General features: G+C 33.9%; 1 long non-coding RNA gene across 1 annotated transcript in view; it reads left to right on the forward strand.

Moving 5' to 3' along the window:
* LOC109838017 overlaps window positions 1–8,113 on the forward strand; it is an 11,882-nt gene extending 3,769 nt beyond the window's left edge. Inside the window, exons 3-5 of the long non-coding RNA XR_002246545.1 lie at window positions 7,058–7,217; window positions 7,300–7,616; window positions 7,714–8,113. This is a non-coding gene — a long non-coding RNA (uncharacterized LOC109838017). The remainder of the gene's footprint in view (window positions 1–7,057; window positions 7,218–7,299; window positions 7,617–7,713) is intronic.

Consider the following 13,237-nt stretch of genomic DNA (forward strand, 5'->3'; position numbering starts at 1 on the left):
GAATAAAAAAAAGGTAGACTAAGAAAATTTGTTCATAGCGGTCGACCGTGGCGGTCGACCGCAAACAGATACAGTCTAAAACCTGTATTTGGGCCGAATTTGAAAATACTTTAAAAATAGCAAATCAATTCTAAAAATAATAAAACTTTGGGAAAAGTTTCTAAATGATAAAATGAACATGTTAGAAAAGGAATTTTTGGAAAAGTAATTTTCGTTTGCAAAAACACACTGTTTTTGAAAAGTGTTTGTAAAACCTGTATTTTACGAATATGAAAATTTTGATATGACTTATAAACTTGTATATATATATATATCATGCATATATTATATGTATATAATAAAGTATGAATGAGCTGTAAACATAAAATAAAATATGTATATAATAAAGTATGAATGAGCTGTAAACATAAAATAAAAGATATTGTAACAACGTTTGATGAAAAATCATATATATGATAGAAAACATCAAAAATCGTGTTAAGTGTACATATATTGAGCTTAAATATAAACATACAATATATGTAAATAAACTACTCTTATACGTAGGTAACTCCACACATATGAACTTGAATCTTTAACGCTTGATTGTCGTGTGTTAAAATACCTGTAAAGAGAAACATAAAAACAAAACTAGAGAATATATTAGCGATAAATTGTTTGACAAATCATCATCAAAACTATAGGGTCTACAATCTCCCCCTTTTTGATGATGACAAACAATTTATTTATTGATATGAAATATATACTGATAAACCACATACAATATGAATTAAACATATAGACCATATATATCATGAATCAAACATATAAACCACATTAGTTTTTCTCCCCCTTTGACAACATCAAAAAGGAAAAAAAATAAATATATATATGAATAGGAGCAATGCTCCCCCTGCATACAAGCACAGATAATAAACAAATATACAGCTAAAGCACCCACTGTCAATTTGCATAGATTATATATAAAAATCATATACATACATAGGAGCTAAGCAACCACATCCATCCATATAAAACCATAAGCATTTGAAATATATAGACCAAATAAATCACAAATCATCACTTAAAAACCAAAATACTACATAGTTTTCCACAATCATTACTTGTTCCACAATACTACAAACCATACACAATTTTTTCCACAATAACACATAGAGTCATTTAAAACATAAAATAAAAGCATAAGTATCAAGTATTACACCAAGACATAACCATGAGCATGAAAGCGAACAATAAAAGTCAATAACCACCATCATCATCAAATCCGAAAGCAGATCCCGACCAGAGCCTGACGCAGATCCATCAGCAGAGCCTTCCTCAGAATCAGAACTGGAAGATGGATCCAGAATCCCAAGAGACTGACGCTGATAAGATAGAAGAGTCCTAACATCCCTCTGAATAGTTAAGACCTGAGTCTCGAGACGATCCAAACGGGCACATATATCAGAAGTGGAGGAGGTGGAAGCTCTAGACCGAGAAGATGATGGCTTAGCAGGATAAGATAAGGAGTCAGAAAGTTGCATACGGGAGAGAGAAACTCTATCAAAGTATTTCTTACCCGGATCAACTTTGGGTTCATTTGTGAGAGCAACACCGAAGTGTTGAAGAATGAGGGTGATGAAACCGCCAAAAGGAAGAAATTTGTGATGCTTGCATGCCATGTTCTTAAGAAAAACATTTGCCCAATTCACTTTTATTTTGGCAAAAATGGCATACACAACATTAACCTTATCAGGAGCAAAATGATCAAAGCTACCGGTTTTGGGAATGAGATTATGAGCAACAGTACGAGCTATGATTTTAGCGGTGGGATTAAGTGATTTGTTGTTCATAGGATAAGTGCAACTGGGCTTAAACAAGATATCGTTCACAGCCTGATCGGTGTGATCGATAGACATAAGCTCAACGTCACTTATTGGAATCTTAAGAATTCCCGCAAACTCGTCGGCAGAAAATAAAATCTGAATATTTTTAACATATGTGGTGATGGTTTGGAGACCATCAGCAGAAGATGACACAGATAAGTTTCTGAATATTTTTAACATATGTGGTGATGGTTTGGAGACCATCAGCAGAAGATGACACAGATAAGTTTGCATAAAACAAATAAACGAGGAAAGGGTAATAAGGAACTTTACGTTCCACATCTAACAGTTTAGCCAACCCAACATCATGTAGAATCGTATGAGTGTCATACATGGATAATTGATCATACTTGATATATCTAGTAGGCAGGATTTTCAGTTTGCATAGCTCCCTATATTTCTTAACTAGGGTTTTAAACAGAAGATAATCCTCATAATGGGAGACAGTGATAGATGAGAAACTAGATTCAGGCTTGGATCTCTTCTTAGGAGGCATAATTACAGATAGTAATAACTAGGGTTTTATAGATGCAAGTGAAACAGAAATTGAATTAAAAAACCCTAGATTATGCAATGAAACCCTAATGAAACAAGGAGGATGATGAAAGAGATTACCCAAAAGAGGTGGAGAATAGCCGCGGTCGACCGAAGAAACGCTGCGGGCGACCATGGGAGATTTCCTAATTTTGGGGAAAAATATCGAATGAAATGGAAGATGAAGAGGGTCGGATCTTAGAGAAGAAGAAGGAGCAGCTCAGATCAGATCAGAGAAAGATCAATGGTGGTGGTGAAACGGGTTTAAAAAATTTAACCAAATAAACCGAAACCCGATAACGAAAATGAGCAGAAAACCTAAAGAATCTCTTGCGGTCGACCGTGGTGGTCGACCGTAAAAATTTTTAGAAACATTTACGGTCGACCGTGGCGGTCGACCGCGAGAAAAATAAGGGCATAGTCAGTTTTAAAATCTGGATTTTAGGGAAAATTCAATTTGAAACTTATAGGAATTGTTTTATAAGATATATGAACATATATAAAGTTTTTAGTTATTAAAACATGAAAAAAATATTTTATTTTAACTTAATAAAAAAATAAAATTCATCATTAAAACTCAAAACCCAATTATTCAAAAAACAAAATGAACAAAACAAACAAAAACAAAAAATTGATATAAAAATCATTTTGGTACCCAAATCATTTTGGAACCACTAAAATTTGGGACATGACCCCTATCATTTAAATCCAGGGCCCTAGGGTTATGAACCAGCTTGTGCGTATTTTGTGCATCGATACGATCAAAGCAAAAATTGTAAACATGATCCATACGATTGTAATTTGTGCAATGTAGAGGTTTGAATGATTTACATTGACCGAAATGAAATGCACGTGGTTCATTTGCAAGAATAGATTTTTCTTTGTAATTATTTTACAAACGAGAATTTCTTTTTAAATCGAAACAAAACATGACCAAATGACCAAAACGACCACAATAATCACACTTATACACATGAGCATGTTTGTGATTTACACTATGTGTGTGTACATGTGTATGTGATGAAGAAGCTTGATGGGATGCACAATCATGAATAAGCTTGTCAATTTTTGGTGCATTATGACAAAATTGAGCTAAATGACCTTTAAGACCGCAAATAGAACATTTGTGAATTTTATCATACATATGTGCATAGTGAATAGGTTTCTTAGAAGAATTAACATTGAACTTTGCACATAAGTCCATAAACTTTTTATTATTAGCAATACAAGTGTTTGGTGTTGAATCTAAGGTGGATACACGTTTTCTCATTTGATTCAACTCATCATTGTGCATACAAGCATTGCTACTAGAAGTAGGATAAATAAGATTTTTCATCATAGATTTTAACTTATCTACTTCTAACGTCGTATCACGTTTTTCATGAAGCAAACTAGCATTTTTAATTCTCAATGTTTCATTGCATTCTTTAAGAATTATATTTTTATTTGTAATAAAATTAAACTTAGTGGCTAGTGTTTCATGAGTGGATTTCATATTTACATACTTACTCTTTACATCAATATAGCAATTGTGTAACTTTTCAAACTCAAGAGCAAGTTCATCAAAAGTAATAATATCATCGTTATCAAGATTGCATACCTCACTAGGGTTATCACCTAGTGGTATTGTACATGGAGATGAGACTTCCTTAGAGCTTAAAGCGTGATCTTCCAACGCTTTTTGAATAGCCTCCGAGTCTCCTTCATGTGCTTCAATAAATTTCCATAAGGCGTAAGCACTATCAAAATGAGCAAATTTGTTAGAAAATAAAGAGTGAAAAGCATTAAGCAAATATTCTAACAAAAGCTTGTTCATATTAATAAAGAGTGAAAAGCATTAAGCAAATATTCTAACAAAAGCTTGTTCATATTAAACGATCTTTTATCACTTTCACTCCATTTGGATTTTTTCAAAATCGGAGCAATATAAGCATCCTCAATAATTTCCCATAAATCAAATTGTTTAGATTGAACAAAAAGTTTGAATCTAACACGCCATTAAGCATAGGGGAAATATCCAAACGAGGAGCAACATTAATAGCATAACCTAGACTAGATGTATTATACATATCCATAATGATTATATGCAAGAAGCAAAAAAGCAACCAACACTAGATTAGCACAAAAACGATAACTTGGATCTTTAACTCAAGACGATTAGTCCTTAAATCAAAGACAACACTAGATTAGCACAAAAACGATAACTTGGATCTTTAACTCAAGACGATTAGTCCTTAAATCAAAGAGCACCAAGCTCTGATACCAATTGTTAGACCCTAGAGGGGGGTGATTAGGGTCTTACGCTAATCTAATCCTGATTAAATACAAATTAAAATAATATGGATCAATTTTTTCTTGTAAGAGATAGATATGAATAAGAACGATAAGAAAAAGCACAAAAGAAATATACGCTAAGCAAACATAAACACAAGATATGTTTACGAGGTTCGGTCCCCACGACCTACGTCCCTGCTTCTCACCTCGAGGAGATCTCCACTATCACATTCCGGTTTGGAAGCCGGAACTTCTACACACTCGGTTTACAATATCACTGAAAACTCTCACTTCTACACAATCATACTTTACACACTAAGTATAGGAACCTAGTCCGTGTCCTCCTCCTCAAGTGCTCGGATGCAACCTCTCCCTAGGTTCGTCAATTGACGCCACTCTTATTAGATTTGATCCAGTCTCACGCCTCACACTTCTCTCGGTGTACAAGTATATTACAAGTGATTCTCACAATAAAAGGTAAATACATTGATTTGTTCTCAACAACAAATGAGAACACAAATGAAACTCACACTCGCTAAATCACACCCCACAACCTACATTATATAGTATGAAGATATTAAGCTCAATATGTGTGTGTGATAACAGTGAATAAAAATAATACAACTCAATAAATATAGCTAAATAAATAAAAATAAAATAGTAAGCTATATAAGGAAGAGTTTAGAAAAATTCTCAATAAACAAGAAGAGTAGTAGGCCACTTCTTGTTGTATAAAACTTCTCTTGAAGTAGATAAACGAAAATTAGCTTAACAGCTCTTTAAACACCTCTTAAACCTTTGTTAAAACTTCTTGTCAAAACAAAACTCTTGGTTTTCTTAGTTGCTGAAATAGAAGTGCAATGGGGTATTTATACCCACTCAAGAACTCAGCAAAAACCAACTTGAAAAGACCAAAAACCCCCCAGAGAATCAAATCAGAAACTAGCCGTTGGAATACAATCATGAGTTCGGCGGTCGACCGCGAAGCACAAAAACACTGAGTTTTGAAAATTTGATGCTGGTGGTCGACTGCGGCGGTCGACCACGAAGGTCTCTGGATGAGTCACGGTCGACCGCGAACAATAAAAAGGCAGACTAAGAAAATTTATTCATGGCGATCGACCGTGACGGTCGACCGCAAACAAACATAGTCCGAAACCTGTATTTGGGCCGATTTTGAAAATACTTTAAAAATAGCAAATCAATTCCAAAAATAATAAAACTTTGGAAAAAGTTTCTAAATGATAAAATGAACATGTTAGAAAAGAAATTTTTGGAAAAATAATTTTTTGTTTGCAAAAACACACTGTTTTTTAAAAGTGTTCGTAAAACCTGTATTTTATGACTATGAAAATTTTGATACGACTTATAAACATGTATATATATATATATATATCATGCATATATTATATGTATATAATAAAGTATGAATGAACTGTAAACATGAAATAAAAGATATTGTAACAACGTTTGACAAAAAATCTTTTATATGATAGAAAACGTCAAAAATCGTGTTAAGTGTACATATATTGAGCTTAAATATAAACATACAATATATGTAAGTAAACTACTCTTATACCTAGGTAACTCCACACATATGAACTTGAATCTTTAACGCTTGATTGTCGTGTGTTGAAATACCTGTAAAGAGAAACATAAAAACAAAACTAGAGAATATATTAGCGATAAATTGTTTGACAAATCATCATCAAAACTATAGGGTCAACACCATCAACCTGTGACTCTCCGTGCGTCGGACTCTCTGCCTGAAAAGAGGGGAAAACAACGAGCGTCAAAGCGCTAGCGAGATCATCACTATCTCTCCCCAGGGAAAGGGGTAGGAGTAAATAGAAAAATAGAGTCAGTACATACAAGCATGCGTCCAAGTCTAATATATATTAGGTAAAATAATACTTCTAACCGTTAATTCTTCCAAGACTTTAGGATGGTCTACTAAAAGTTTCATGGCTAATGTCAGTTTTTTAGCCGTGAGGTTGAATATCATCTGTAAAAAAATCAAAACAAAAATATAAAGTTCACATCGAAAGGTACAATTTTAAAGTTTAAGGTTAATGTGTATACAGTTGATATGCCATCTTTGAGCTTGATGCTTGAAAGTCCTGACCACAAACTTAGACTCATGCTAGTAGACTCCTCAACTTATAAAGTTTAAGGTTAACACGTATATAGTTGATATGTCATCTTTGAGTTCAATGCTTGAAAGTCCTGATCACGAACTTATACTCATGCTAGCAGACTTCTCAACGATGCTTATTAGTCACTCTTTGAGGCTTTCAGGGCCAAAGAGTTTAAGAACTAGACTCTTTAGGTATTTGTACAAGAATCCATGTAAAGAGTTTAATACATTTTTTTTAAATATGTAGGAAGATTATGAGTTTCTGCCTATAGATCCTTATTGTCCTCTCAACCTTCGTGCTATACATCGAGGTGTGAGATGAACTTTCCAAGGAAGAGGTGTTCTCAGAGATCGATAAAAAATGGTAGGACGACCTATGCAAGTTTTATTCTACTAATAGCAAGCAGGTATATGGTTAACAAATGATTTAATATTTGGTATGTGCTTTTTGAATCGCAATGTAAATGGTACATTTATGTGCATGCGTAGGCAAAACAAAATAAGGATAATCAGGAGTCAAAGAAGCGAGGTCGTGCAACCTACACGGGTGGCTCGAGGAGCATGGTTCAGGCAAAGCAGAGAATGATAAAATTAATTCTTAGAGTTAAAAAATACATTTCTTAGTTTATGGTACGATATATTATACATATTTATATTTTGGTGAATTATAGAGAGCTCATATTGAAGAATCGGGTGGCATCTCAAGTGCATTAAAGGAGTATTTGGGTACCCACGCGATGTTTGTCGATCCAGCAGCTAATACATATTCATGTACATATATTGACACCCAAACTCAAGAGTATTGTGTAAGTGTTATTTTTTTTTGACTAATTTAAATAATTTTCTTGAATATGTTTAGAATAATATTGTTGACTTAATATATAAATACTTTATGTGGTGTAGGCTCGATGATAGAAAGGGCCAAATCATTAGGGGTCGACCGAGAACACAAATCTACTGCAATGACCATGATCTTAGATGATGTACATGGAGGGCATCAAGGTGGTTATGAAAGCGGCTTGGGTCATGGTGTCACCAAGTTTTATTTGAAGACTTCCTCCACTCTGACCTTCGCTATCCCTCCTAATGTCTTTCGTGAGATGGCAGAGCTTAAGTTCAAGATAGAACGACTAACCCAAATTTTATGTATAGAAGTTGTTATTCATCTATATCTGTTATGCATCATAATGCACACACTGTATGCACATTTATAGTTGCGAAAATCCTACATATAGGAGCTGAACTCCAACCTCATCAACTGAAAAATATGTTCTAGGTATCCAAATTTCATGTTCTATTTATATTAAATAGCCTAAAAAACCATAAGATTTGAAAATAATTTACCCATTCAACACCTTAAAGAATGAATGATAAGAATAAGATTTCGACAAAATTATAATGTGAAGCTTCAAATTCTGAAAATACTTTTCTTAGTACTGTGTTTGATGACATGATTATATGAGAAAATTCACTGTCCGATGGAAGTGTCCTGTAGTTTTGTTTCTACTGCCTTGAATTTGTAGTTTATACCCACTTAATGATTCGGCCCATATCCAAGGAAGCGAGATACAATGAAAAAACTCTCCTTAGAAATTGGGATGTATGTTGCTTTTAAAGTGAAAAAAGTTGGAGGTCTAAAACTTTGCTCATTATCCTTACTTTCAATTGAAGGTATACAATGATGATGACGCAAGATTTTTTCATTCGATTGCATGATCTTATGCAGGCCGTTTAAGGCATTATCAATTAGTTGAACTTGTTCTCATGTCAGTTATTGTGACACCCCTGGTTTCACACTTTACTGTAGTCTAAGATGAACCAAAAAATATCAAACCTACCATGCACTCAGCACTGTGCATAAACATGTTTAACCATCACATTAATATCACTCTAGCAGATGTCAAATAATAAGAAGTGATGGTACAAGTAGGTGTAACAAAGATGATAATACAAGAAGTAAAAATATAAAGAAGAGATATCCAACAACATCTATAAATCTGTCTCAACAGAGAAAAAATAAGAACAACTAAAAATCTGAGATGATAACAATGAGTCTCTAAAACAAAAGAGTCAACTGAACAGTACAAAGGCACTCAGCCTCCAAAATAAAATGCATCTCTACAAGACTTAAAACAGTAAATAAACTACTACGGAGCACTAAATAACTATCTATGAATGACGGTAACTATGCCTAGTCTCCGTCAATCTACGGCTCTCCGAACCCCTAACCCGCTACCTAAAAAAGATGGAATCAACGAGCATCAGAGCGCTAGCAAGAACATCTCCACCACCCCCAGGGGGAAGGGGTTAGGTGTATAAAATACTAATCATAGCATAATATATATATATATATATATATATATATATATAGGTGAAAACTTGTGTCAACTTAAGTGGATAGGGAATAGTGTGTCCACCAAAGTTTTTAACCACTCATATTGCCTAGGGATCCTTGTATTATATAAAAAGAGTGTTTTATATAATGAAATGTGTGCAGAACTTGGACATCAAACTTAATTGATAGGAGTCTTGCTACTCTCTCTCTATCTCTCTCTCTCTCTCTCTCTATAATTAATTATATAATATATATATATATAATATTATATATATATATATATATATTATATATATATATATATATATATAATATAAGAGAAGAGAGAGAGAGAGGAGAGAGAGAAATGAGTATGCTTGGTACCGCAACAAAAATTTTGTGGGCTTGTAGTGAGGTGTCTCTTTTCCATCCACTCATTTAATTGTGAGACCACATTCAAACCATGGTGAATGTGGTCCCACCAATTTGAATAGATGGAGGCATAATATGCACCATCACTATCAAGCATACCATAATCCTCATATATATATATATATATATATATATATATATTATATATATAATATAATATATATAGTTATATAAATAATATATATATATATAATATCAATATATACATTAGTACCATTGAAACTAAGTGGATGTTAGAAATTTTATAAATCCACAACACGAGATAAGTACGTTGATCGAATAATCCAAATAAGGAAACTCTCATATATATATACCATGCATCTCAATTTGTGAATCGCTAAATATCAACTCCAAAACCTATGAACAAGTAATACAGAAAATACATCATCAACATGTCATCCAGGATATGCCATAATGTCATATATGTCAATCACAATATCTCACACTACCCTCGGGAAGGTGGCATGGAAACAAAAATAAAATCCTCGTCAAAAGTGTGTATCGTCACATATGAATGTCACAATATTGGACTACGTTCACAAATAGTACTCGCCTGAGTCCTAGGCGTCCTAAAGAAGTAGATTGTATTAGTCATCCGTAGTACCATGCGGCTCACGGACTAACGCACTCGGAGTGTAGTCGCCCACAATATCATGCGGTGCACGGACATGTGCACTCAACCACTAAAACAATGATGCATCACAGAGTGTAGTCGTCCATGTTCTCATGTAGTTCACAGACTAATGCACTCAGAGTGTAGTCGCCCACGTTCTCATGCGGTGCACGGACTAATATACTCAAGCATCCAAAACAATCGAAAGCTGAAACAATCATCACTCACTATCGTGACAAACACAAAACACTAAGCTACGCACTCGCAAAGGCTTGTGTGTACTCAAACCTAATTCGTGCACTCCCATGGTCACAAACGCGTATCGACATGCAGCTCATTCTACGTGTTACGACCAAACATACTTGGAAAAATATCATAAGTAGAAGTAGCAGATCAGTCGACTGCTCATGGGAATCAGTCGATTGACATTTGATCAATTGATTGATTGCCCACCAGTTGACCAAACACGAACGTGCAAAAACGTGCACCAACATCCAACCTCGATCGGTCGATCGATACATATATCGGTCGACCGATCAGAGAGGAACCCTAGTTCCTATAGACTAATCGGTCGACCGATTTCATATATCAGTCGACCGACCAGAACACTGAAACAAATATTCATCAAATTTCTAAAGTTAAGTGTTTTTCTCAAAAACTCGTGAATTCTTGACATGGGGATGGGGGTGTGAAACATGATTCAAATCTTTCATTTGCTTAAGTGGGAAAATTGGCCTAACTAGTATACATCAACAACACACACAGATTTGGGTTCAATTTTCCCTAGTAATGAACTTTTCAGATTTAACTTGATTAATTAGGGTTCTAATCCTAATTAATTCATTAATTAACACATAATTAGGTTTCTAATTATCAAAATCATGTCTTTTATTGTTTAGTAAATAGATCTAAAGTTCTACTAATGAATTTTAGGGTTTAAACCATTAAAACGAAAATCTAAGGGGATGAGTTTGGGAAGAGATGAACTTGTCTTTCAAATTCATGTTGATCTCTCAAACATGAGAAATACTTGATCTTCCTTCGCAATGGTTGTAGATCTCGCCCTCCTCTTGAACTTTGCTTCATAAAAGTTTCTCCAAAAATAAAATTGGTGTTTCTAGGGGTTTAAGAGGGGGTGACCGCTGCTCAAATGTGCAGAGATGAAAGGAAAAGAGATAGGAAATTCGGATATATATATATTATATATATAATATATAATATATATATATATATATATATATATAATAATATATATATATGAGACTGACGCCGACCCGAACCCATACAAAATCTCCTAGCTGCCTAGGGTTGACTGCTCATATGGTCATGTCGACGACCCGACACTGAAGCAAACATCGACAGGTTTTTTATAATAATTGATGCACAGTTACAACACACACACACACAACATATATATATATACTATATATATATATAAAATATATATATATATATATATATATATATATATATACTATATATATATATATGATATATAATATATATATATATGTAAATGCAGATACGATTCATCCCAGAATGATTAACAACAATAACAAAACTATATTATTATTATTTACAATAATTTTTTTTTAAATTTTTGGGGTTTTACAGTTATTGCGATGAAGTTTTGCACCAGGCATAAAGATATTCATTGATGATGCAAGTCTTTTTGTTTGGTTAGTTGACTTTGTGAATTGATTTGTTTGTGCAGTATGGCAAGTTTAGACTAAGCACATGTTATTTGTATTTGGTCAGTCTTCTGGCATTTGTTATTTATGGGCTCATTAGGAACATCGTAAGTTTGTAACACATAATTTGCCCTTTTGGAAAGTGACTAGGTTTTCTAACACTAATACTTTACCCTCTATTGAAAGTACATATACACATAAACAATCATAGAAAAACCCCTTAAAGAAATGCTCAATAATATCTCACCTCCTTACACACTTACTATGTACACCTGTACTACTTTACGGCCCTGTTTGGCAAAGGGTTAATGAAGAGGGGTTAAAGAGAAGGATTAATGTACTTAGCCCATTTGATAATCCGAAGGACTAAATTATTAACCCGTTAAATAAGTTTTATTTTAGCCCTTATGATCAGTTTTAGTGTTTGGGAATAACAATGATTTTAAATATTTTCTTTATAATTAGAAGGGTTAGTGTTTGGGAATAACAATGATTTTAACTATTTTCTTTATAATTAGAAGGGTTAACTCTTATTCCATCTAAATAAGAGTATTAGTAAACCCCTCATTTTGAGGGGTTAACTCATTTTAACCCCTCTAGAGGGGTTAACTTAACCCTTCTATATTTTTTATATTTGGCAAATTATGAAGGCTTAACTCACTTTAACCCTTATATAGATTTGTTGTGTTTGGCAGGTTAAGAAGGGGTTAAGTCTCCTTAACCCCTCACTTAACCCTTTGTCAAACGGTACCTACAGGTTGATTATCATACTGCTCCTCCACCTTCTGCTATTCTGGCTACTATATGGGCTTTTGCTTAGCCTTCTCCAGATGCTTAGAGTTCTACTTCTACTGCTCAACATTCTCTTCAGAATATTTCAACACAAAATCCTCTTTGCAAGTCGACTAGGGGGCTTGTTAAGGGACTTAATGCAGGAGGGCTACGGTGAGGAGGATATGCGCAAGGCTTTTGTTGATTTCCTTCTATTCAATCAGCAATGATTTTTATTTTTTTAGATTTTTGAGACATTGTACATTTTGGATACTCTTTATGTTTGTGATTTAATTGTTTAAAAATTACTACTCGCATTGCATTTTAGTAAATCTTTTGTTCTGGCTTGTAATTGTGTGTGGTTTTAGGATTTTGAATCCATTTTATGACATATTTATGTTTTCAGTTGTATAATTGCTGGGAATATTGTTGTGAACAAGTTGATTATATATATTGGGGTATGAACATGAGTACGCACTACAAGGGAAAACTGGCGGATTTTTATTTTTGGTACTGAAAATATGCACAGGATGTGCACGAATTAGTACCAATAGTTAGAATCGTTGGTGCAATGGGCAGCACCAGCGGGTTGAACCGTTGGTGCTA

This window comes from Asparagus officinalis, chromosome 4, assembly GCF_001876935.1.
Source record: "Asparagus officinalis chromosome 4, Aspof.V1, whole genome shotgun sequence".
Lineage (NCBI taxonomy): Eukaryota > Viridiplantae > Streptophyta > Magnoliopsida > Asparagales > Asparagaceae > Asparagus > Asparagus officinalis.